The 10,692-nt window shown below is 41.9% G+C and overlaps 1 long non-coding RNA gene across 1 annotated transcript; it reads left to right on the forward strand.

Annotated features, from left to right (window-relative positions):
- The first annotated feature begins 56 nt into the window (after nucleotides 1-56).
- On the forward strand, nucleotides 57-3,242 carry LOC140607835 (uncharacterized). Its single transcript, XR_012009739.1, has 2 exons — nucleotides 57-250; nucleotides 3,092-3,242. It is a non-coding gene; the product is annotated as an uncharacterized lncRNA (long non-coding RNA).
- The last annotated feature ends 7,450 nt before the right edge of the window (nucleotides 3,243-10,692 follow it).

Raw genomic sequence — 10,692 nt, forward strand, 5'->3', positions numbered from 1 at the left:
AGTTATTCATAGCTATGGTGACAGGATTGTACATTATATTGTTTCCTCATCGACGAGAACGGAATGTCAGGCTGTGGGGATTGTGACATGGAAAGTATGTGGGCTGGCTCTGTTGTGTTTTATTTTCTCCTTTTGAGGCCTTTCTGTCCTTTGTGCTTTTACCACTGCTTGTGGGCAAACATCTTCGTGGATGATGAACAAGAAATGACATCATGGAAACAGTCTGGCGGTGACCCACAAGTGATTCAAAGTAAGGTGCATGCACTGGGCCCACCCTCCGATGTACACAGCAGGACAAGGGGCAACTGGGTTTCCCTCATGTGGTCTGATCCACTGTGGAGAACAAAGCTGCACCTCTGTATTCGGGGCCAATGGGTTGAGATGCTTGTCCTGTCCTACCTTGGCCTCAGACTCCCATCTGGTCAGAAGGAGTAGTTTCATTGCTATGAGGGAGCAAAGAGAGACATGGTTGGTGCCATGGTGGGGCAGAATGAAGGAGTGAATGGGAATTACCAAAGGTCACAGCAAAACACAAAAACCCTGAGATGACATCAAATCATATGCTCCTCTGTTCTTGTTGATGCATGTCTTCGGTTGTTTATGCACAGGGACATTTTACGTCTGCTGTACAAGATTGAAGAATTTTTGTGGGTATTCTACAAGGCTCTTTACAGGGACCAATCTCATCAGTCTTCATTTATTCCTTGCTCTTTCCCAGTTTTGGTGGTGGCATTTGGTGAATTGGGGAGGCACCCTCCTCCATGTTTGATAATTAACTATCCTCTCCAATCAACCTGTTCTCATACAGCTGGATTTTGTTTTAAGAATTACTGCTACTCTTATTCTACTCAATGGTCCTGATCTTTATACACTCAAGACCTGGAGCTCCAACTTCTTGTATTTTTTCTGTAAGCCCTGGGACCATAAGTGCTCAACAATATTGATTGGTTGTATCAATGAGCTCATCTATTCCCTTTGGAAATCTCACTTAGGAACTCATTCATTCTGGTTTTTTACCTCCTCAGGATAATCAGGGTGGAAAGATTACTATGGACAAAACAAACACATAATAAATGAAAAAAACGTTTTTTTTAAGGGCTGTCTGGTTCAGTGTCAGTTTTAATAATATTCCATTATATAACACATGCAATGGGACAGTGGCCTTGGGCCTCCTCAACTGCTTCAGGTTTGGGATCCTCCTACATTTTATGCACACTCACTCACAGAGGAATTCTTTAAATTTCCACTTTCAGTTCTTGCCACAATTTTAGGTTTCCAAGTACCCACCATCAGAAATGTGAAAGAAGTGTGCGCTTTGGAGTCTCCCCCTTTCTCCTAAGTCCCCCATTTGGTCAGGTTAGGTGTTCCTTCCCATTAAATCATCTTTTCAACCTTACTTGCCATTTTAAAAAGATATCATTTTGACTTTGATAAGCTTTGGCACCATGAATTCTTTGTGTTTCTTTGTCTTTTTCCTTGGGCTTGCCTGAAGCAAGGTCTAACACTGGCACACCAGCAGGGAGGGGCTTGATTTCCAATTCTAAATCATTTTTATTTTCATCACTCAGAAAGAAACTCCACGCCTGGGGGATAAGTGTTGGCGGCCACTTTGAAGACGGTGGGCTCCTGCTTCTAGCACAGTTAATCCTTGAAGACATTTTCCTGTTTTTTTTTTTTTAACTTATATATATATATATATTCTTAAAATTAACTTTGTTGCCTTGAATGAGCTTTATTCTGTTTGACTAGAGACATGCCTTCTCCTCCTTTGGGGTCTACCATTACTTTTATACTTCCTGCTTGGGAAAACAATCTCGAAGCTCTTCTCTTTTTTCCAAAAAATTGTCAATTATCTTATGGTAAGAATCACAGCATTTTAGAATAATCACCTAGACATCCTCTCCCTTCTCTGTCCCCAACACACACACATACACACACACACACACACACACACCCCACATTACAAAAAAAAAAAAAAAAAAAAGGCAGCCAGGACAGAACCTAGATTTCTATAGCCCTGTCCAGGGCTCATTGTGAATGAGTGGATACTGGATTCCTATGCTCTGCACATCAGAGGGACTGGCCATTAGTTCTAGCTTTCCTGAGATAAAATAGAATAACAAATAGGAGACATATTTCTTCTTTTTCTTTCTTACCTCAGGGCTGTCTGAGATCATCTAAGTATTCCTTTGCTATTTAAAGATCCACGGCAAGTTACGTAACAAGGCAGTAACTCCAGATAACCAACGCTTGCAGTTTTCAAACTTCCTCCATATGTACCATTTCATTTAATACTGACTGTACGTGGTGGATATAAACATTACACATCGTTTACTGTTAAGCATATTAGGCTCATGACAGGCGAAAGAATTTTTCATGTTTAAACACTTATACATAGGAAGGCAATATATTCTGACACCAAATCCTATTTCAGCCATTTCCAAATTCTGCTGTCACTCAAGACTTTCTCCCATTTCCTGGCCCACCAAAAGTCTTATATCATGATTTAAGTATTAAAATGTTTTTATATTATTTTTCGGGATTTGAAAAGGAGCAGAAGGATGTTAGGAGGTACAGTCTGATACCGTGAAAACAGTTTCACCGGCGTCCATTCATTTATGCATCATTGCATTTATTCATCCATGAGTTGTGGGTTGCTTCATCTGCTGTGCCAAAGGCTGGAGTCTGAGGAATACCAAGGTCTTTTAAGTCCTCATGATTTAGTGGGAAGGTTGGAAATTATGATACCAACTGACAAGTGCTGTAGTGGAGGTGTATGTGGAGGACAGGAGGAGTCACTTAAAAGAATGCCTGCATCTGCTTTCTCTCCCACTCCTAAGGCTTTCTACTCTCCACAGGGCCTCTGAGTGATAGATTCTTCTTCTCATCCTATAGAAACATAGATGTATGTTCCAATCTAAATACTATTTTAGAAAATGCTTCCATCACTCCTCTAGTAAATTAGATTTTCCTTCAGATTTTTGTAATACTCTGTAGTTTGCCTTCACAGCACTTGATGACATGATTTTAAATAGTCAAACATGGAGTTATTTGTCTAACTGCTTTTCTCCCCCAAACTCTAACCTCCTAGGAGCAGGAATTGTGTCTGTTTGAACAGGATCACACATTCAAGGCCAAATATGGAGTGGAGAAGCTTTAGAAAAATGTTTAATTTTCAATAAATGTACTTGCTTCAGGTGTACCATACATCAAAATAAAGCATGTTTATGGAGAAAATTTCAGTGGGCTTCTCTATGAATTTGGTACCAAAATATAAGTTCCTTTTTTTTTTTGAAGATTTTATTTATTTATTCATGAGAGACACACAGAGAGAGGCAGAGACACAGGCAGAGGGAGAAGGAGGCTCCCCGCAGGGAGCCCAATGTGGGACTCGATCCCAAGATCCCGGGACCATGCCCCGAGCCAAAGGCAGATGCTCAACCACTGAGCCTCCCTGGTGTCCCTCAAAATATAAGTCCTGCTTCTCAGTCGAAAATGTTGGTAGGGCACATTATATATCCTGTGTCTTTCTCATGCTCAAGACTAATCCAAGACAAGAGTGTAATGACGCTCTTTTTCATGGCTCCCTCTCCCTCACCTCACCTGCTGAAGAGGGGAACAAGGAACCCTGGCTCTTGCTCATCCCCACCACCCAAGCAGGTCCTAGTCAGGTTAGGCACAGCCCAGTGGTAGGGGATGGGGGCGCTGCTGCCACATGCCACCACCACTGCTGTCAGATGAATTACCCACTCCACAGTTTGAACATGTGACCTGTACTCTCATAAAGACAGCAAAGTGAAGAGGCTGCAAAAGGGGTCATAGATGGAGGTAAACTAGGAAACATAGGCTATGAGAAAGCAAGCAAGAAGTAAAATTTGGAAGAGTCTGCTTTTTGGAAAGGCAGTTTTAAATTTTGGAGCATTTCTCACATTGACTTATTTTCCAGTGGTGTGCTTCTCAGGATAAAAGATCCCATTATGTTTTCTTATTTGGAGATGATACTGAAAGCACAGACCACATGTCAATTGAATTCATTGAGAGCAAATTGGTTTTCGCTTCATTTCACCCGGCATTAATGGGTTGGCATGAGCAATGGGAAGGCTTATTCTTGATTTAAGAGATGGAAATCCAAACCAATTCAGTGTTAAGTATAATGTAAAGCCTGTAAACAAATTGAAGATGGAAACTTTGAACCAGGAATAGCTATAAATGAAAATATCACTGTGACTTAAAGTATAAAGCAAACTCTAGGTGACCCTTGAACAACACAGGTTTGAATGGTGCAGGTCCCCTTGCCTGCAGATGTTTTTTCTTTGCTTGTTATAAGCAGAATCCACACCCAACATGGAGCCCAACTCGGTGCTTGAACTCAAGACCTTGAGATCAAGACCTGACCTGAGATCAAGAGTCAGACGTTTAATTGCCTGAGCCACCCAGGTGCCCCCAGGTGTTTTCTGATAAACAAAGTGCAGTATTATAAATGCATTTTCTCTTACCATGTTCTTAATAACATCTTCTCTACTTACTTTATTGTCAGAATACAGTATACAATACATGTAACATACAAAATATGTTACTTGACTCTTATCAGTAAGGTTTCTTGTCATTAGTAGGCTATCAGTAGGTTTTTGGGGGAGTCAAAATTATACATGGGTTTTCAGCTATCTATGTACAGGGGGTGAGCACCTCTCATTGTTCAAGCATCAGCTGTACTCTTTAAATATTGAAGTTGTGCTGAAAACCAAAGACTAGTGACATATTAAGAATCACTTGTGAGGGTGTCACAGCAGTTCAGAGCAGAGTGAAAGTACAAGCACAAGAGACAGAAGACAAGGACTGTTAGAAACGCAACAAACAAGCAATTTAGAACCTGTCTTCTCATCATTGACACTCTCTGAAGCCAGACTGAGCGAGCACATTCATAGAGAGTTTTGGTGGGGACTTTTACTTCCGAAGGCATCGAGTTAAAAATGGCAGGCTTCCCAGGACAGCAGAGGGAGGGAGTGATGGGGTTCCTCATCTGGGAAAATTATAATTCTCAGCACTTGGTTTTACCTGGAGGAAACCTTTGGTGACATCACTCTGCCAATGAGTATAGAAGATGGTTTGACATGCGTGAGTCATGATTTCCTTAGCTTCAGAATGATAAAGATGGAGATGGTCCCACAGAGGGAGCCAGCACGAACGAGTCCGGGGCATGTTGCTCAGTCTTTCTGGAGCACACAAATCACCTGCGGGTCTTGTTAAAATGCAGACTCTGATTCAGCAGGTCTGGGGGCAGGGCTCCCGATGATGTCATTGCTGCTGGTCCTTAGACAAACACTTTGAGAGGCCAAGAGCACCATCTGATGAAGTCTCCTATGGAGAGTAGGAAGACCTCAGGGAAGAGAGGCATTTCTCCCCATGACCATGGGCTCAGATGTTGCTGGCACCCCTGGATACAGAACTACATTGATATGCCCAGGGCTTGGTGAGAGAGAAGACATGTAGGGAATCTCCCACAAGAGAAAGGCAGTTTTGTTCTACTGCCAGACCCAGAGTGGGAGCCAGTAGGCAAAGGAGAATGCTCGCATCTCTCCTCTCATCTCCTACCCATCCTCATCACATGAATTTCCAGGGTGGCCAAGGACAGTTTACCGTGGGACATTGGGAAAGGTGGGTGGCTGGATGTAGGGAGTTCCTGCACTCGGGATTGGTGGAAGGGAAATTGCCCTAGGCAACTTCTGAACACAAAAGGAAATAGAAAATAGATTTTAGATATTTGTGGTAGGAGTGCCCTACCTCACGTGGTGTGACAGATGTTGGCTAATTGTTCACCAAATGATTTCCCCTTCCTCTGGGTCATAGGTCAGGGCCATTTCCCATCTTGCTTTCCAGTTGAGTCACCATGCAGATGACTTCTTGCCAATGGAATATGAGCAGAAAACAGGCTGACTCCTCCATGTCCAGCCTTCTGTGCTCCAATCCACCTGCTGGCTGAACAAGGAGTCCTCCACAGGCCTCTAGGAGGTTGTAGACATGGGAGGCAAGAAGGACCCTTGGTGTCTGGATGGCTGCTTGGGGTCAACGTGTAGGACAGTGACTTCAGGGAGTAAACTAGAATAGGGACACAGTTTTATTGTGTAGAGGCACTAGCTTCTGTGGTTGTTGGTTCAGCTAGTTAGCCTACCTGAGAAGAAACACAGGGTTGGATACTCACTAGGGTCTAACACCAACTACTAGGAGTAAAACTGGGAGACATAGTAACTTGTATCTTTAATGAATTTTTTCTTAGTCACTGTGGGCAAACTTTTGGGTTGTGAATGCTCCTGGCACCAACTCTCTGTCTTTGTAGGGTTTGTTTTTCCATACGGGGCTGAGAGGTAAGTTCCTGGTGATCAGTAACAAGAGAATGTCGCCTCAAATTCCCCCTACCCTGACCCTTCACGGTCTTCAGGAGCTGAGGCCATTACTATGTGGATTTCCTGTGGCTTCTCTTCTCTTCTGCCGGGGAACTTTTCTTGCTTTTTAAAATAGAGAATGTTATCTTTTTATAACAGCCTCTATGCCCAAGGGAATAACAACAGTTCACCAATTGCAAAGTTTTCTGGAGACCTATTTCTCCCACAACCACGTGTATGTACAGGTGACTTATATAGAAAGGGATCCAAAAAGTGACTTTTGTAATATTAAGGTTGGTTATTTTATTCAATAGTAATGCTGATGGACCCTAATAGGGACTCAGTTGGGCAAATCTGCTCCTCTTGTTATCACTCAAGACCCAATTTGATTAAATTCAGTTCAACAGATTCCCAAAAACAGGTTCAGTAAAGAAAATCTTTCTTCGGAATGTAACAGAATTCATACACTTTTCAACCAATTGTTTGAGATCATGGATCTCTGGCCCTTTTGTTTGCTGAAATCTTAAAAGATCAAAACCTCAAATTGAATTTGGTTTTATTTCATTTTTCTATAGAGCTTTGATCCCCCTCTTGGGATTTATCAATAGTTTCATCCTCTTTCATTCTCTTTAGACTTTAGAAACTAAGTGGTGACATCAGGAAAATGTCATGTGGGCAAGCTCACGCACCATTCTTTGAAGCCGCACGCGTTCCCCGGGGCTATCGGGAAAGGCGAGCTAGCAGATCCCCCGGCTGTCTGCCCATGACTAATTCAAAGCAAAGCAAAGACACACTCGATGCATTCCTTTTGTGCAGCAACAATGGAAATGAATGCATAGATTTATTCACCTTTAATATTTCCTATGAGAAGACACCAAGGTCGTCTTCTGCCATTGTAGCAATCAGGTAAACTACATAAAACACGGATTGCATTGTGCCAATGTCAAAGCACACAAAAAAAATTTTAGGCATAAATAGCTTTTTTTTTTTTTTTTTTTTTTTTCAAAATCTGAAACCGATCTGAGAAATTAGAACAGGTAATAGAGATGCATTCTAGGCACCTAATAAGACTTTGCCTTTGAAAAAGTCATCTTTAAAGTTTTACAAAGCATGCCGGATTTTAGAGAAACTTACTGGAACCACAATAATGGGGCTGCCCGGGGGTCTGCAGTACTCAGAGAAAGTGAACAGACTACAAAGGTACTTCTTTCCAGTCTGTCACTCAGCATGCTACAACGCTGTGCTATATGGGTATCTTTGTAACTCGCATGGGTAGAACATTGTAGTAGAATCTGTTTGATAAAGTCATTGCTTATGAATAAGATGTAAAGGAAGTAGAATGGGGAGAGAGAATGTATTTTTAGTTTTTTGAAAGCAGTGCTACTGTTTTGGGAAACCATGAGCATTGCAGAGAATTTACCATTGCACCATAAATAGAAATATAATTGCTTTCATCTGCATTACATGGATTTTTATGTGCAGCTAAAAACAATTTGAAAAATGTAATGAAATTATGCTGAACTTTTACTCAGAACACAGTTGTTTTTCTTTCAGCTAATTTAATGGTTTTTTGTTGAAAATTTCCTGATGAGAATAAACATAAAAATAAGTCCTATTAACTTTTAGCTAAAGATATACATTTAAAAGTTGGAAAAAAATTAGCAGTGCAGAGTCATAGCCAGGGGTGAAATGTGTCCCACTGCAGAATGTTATTATTATTATTTTTAAAAGATTTTATTTATTTATTCATGAGAGACACAGAGAGAGGCAGAGATATAGACAGAGGGAGAAGCAGGTTCTTCCCAGGGAGCCTGATGTGGGACTCGATCCCTGGACTAGGATCACGCCCTGAGTCGAAGGCAGACGCTCAACCGCTGAGCCACCCAGGCATCCCCAGATTGTTATTATATAATAACCTTATGCCCTTAATTGTGATAGGAGCTGAGTTAGACATCTTGCTGGAAATTGATAGCAATAGAATTTTGGCAGAAACTTGTCTGTCCTCCTGGACTGTGGAATTCATAACACACTTTTTGTTCAACTTATGTAATGTTCATATGTGATGTTCATTTACAAATCTACGATTTTAATTGGTTGTTGCTTTTATTGGGTTGATTTATGTAAGCATAATTCTGCTAAATTAGGAACCACAATTTAAGAATAGTAATGATATATTTTTCCACTTTAGAAAATACTTTTTAAATCATTTTAACCCACTATAAACATTTTGATACTAGTTTTTAGAGACCACTCATAAAGCATTTTTTAAAAAAGCAGTAAGACTGGGCAGTGTTTGAACACAGGGTAATAATTCATACCAATTATATTGCTAAACATAAGGTCTCAGGCCCAATAATATATCATAATTCATACCTTATGGTCTGATAGCAATTAAAATGCCATCATTAAGTATACTGCAAGCATACATATTTTTTAAATCCTCCTTATGTGGAATAACATTCAGCGCTTTATCAACCAGAATAGTACCTCTGTTTATTTTGTTGATAATGTTGTGATCATCAAAGAACCATTCCGAGAGTACTTCAAGTACACACACAGACTCGGACTTTATCTCCTATTATTATCACTCTTCATACCGTTTCTACTATCACGGTTATCTTTTGAGTCTGCTGACTATCCCATCATGTCAGAACAGGTACACGGACATGTTCTGAAGTAAGGTTAATATGCACCTGAAGGTGTTCTAGAAAGTCTTCAAAGGGCTTGGTCTCTGTCTCTAGAAGGACAACAAACCTTAAATGAGACAAAGGAATTCCGAGACCCAGTACACATAAACTACCCCGGATGCCCTAGGTACCTCTAGCAGGCAACAGGTCAGCTTACACCTACATGAGCCCTAAACTGTGACTAGGTTAATAGAACAGAGGGTGGTGTCGGTTGGACCCACACGTGCTGGGGACAGCCTACTTCATGTAAGCTTTCCCTGTAAGTCCTATCTCACAGTTTCACATACCACCGTATCTCTAACAAGTCATTTAGTTTGAAATTTTTAAAGATATATTTTGATATATATCTGATATATATAAATTTTCTGATACGCAGAAAATTTCTGCATATCAAGTTGAAAATGGCACGGACTTTGGAACTGTTAGGATGAGGTTTTACGTTCTGATAGCCTACTTAAAGTTTTAATTCCAGGATGAGTATGTAGATGGTAATTACCATGGAGGTCTACGACTATGTTAGAAATAACGTGTGCAAAGCACCCAGAATTGTCATAGCAAGTGCTCAGTGCACATTTGAAACAAGTTCTCAAAAGGTGCAACGCCTGAATGGTTTACCTTACACCCTGGTCCAAATAAATATACTGTGTGTGTTGGGTTTCTTCCATTGCTTGGTGGCTGAGGTTAGGGAGTCAGGGAGAAGGTGGAGTGAGGCAGCGTGTGGGGCTCTGAGGTTGTTAAGCAAGATGCCTCCCTATTAGCATCAGGAAGTTAACCATGTATTAATGGTGCCTTTTCAATTTCCGTATTCTGATGCTTTAACCCCCGGGTCCCTGATGATCCTGGAGGAGTTGTCCCTCCTGAGCTAGTCAAGTCCTACAGATAGTAAACCACTCCAACCACTCTGGAGCTCATACCCAGCCATCTCCTTTGTTGGTGGCTCCCTCTCCAGCCACTGTCCCCTGCCCCCTGCCCAGGGCCAGGTACCAGACAACCAGGGACAGCCTCTGACCTGGAGCATCTGAAATCCTTCAAACTTGCCGATTCTACACCGATAACCCTGCCTCACCTAGTCCTTCCGAGGGGGCTTCACAATGTAGGCTTTGGTCTTCAGGTTCCCTGGCCTCTCTGCCCCCTGACTGACCCAGGCCTTCTCCCCTGGCATGGGAAGAAACTGTCTTTTTCATGGAAATCATCTCTGGATCTGGCGGGCCTATTACTATTCCTAAATGACAAACATATTACTCTTTTTTTTTTTTTTTTTTAATTTATGATAGTCACAGAGAGAGAGAGGCAGAGACATAGGCAGAGGGAGAAGCAGGCCCCATGCTCCGGGAGCCCGATGTGGGATTCGATCCTGGGTCTCCAGGATCGCGCCCTGGGCCAAAGGCAGGCGCCAAACCGCTGCGCCACCCAGGGATCCCCATATTACTCTTAAAACTGACATCTGCCTGCATAGCAGTTACACCTGAACGATCATAAAACCTTTCTTTTACAATAAACCCCGAGCGCCTGAAGCTTGCAGAATGCTGTAAGAACAGAAGGAAGGCCGCAGGGACAGGATGGCTTCACAACCCCTGCTCATCGCTCCAGGGAGACAGTAGCAACCACAAATAAATAAAACCATC

Source organism: Canis lupus, chromosome 17, assembly GCF_048164855.1.
Source record: "Canis lupus baileyi chromosome 17, mCanLup2.hap1, whole genome shotgun sequence".
Lineage (NCBI taxonomy): Eukaryota > Metazoa > Chordata > Mammalia > Carnivora > Canidae > Canis > Canis lupus.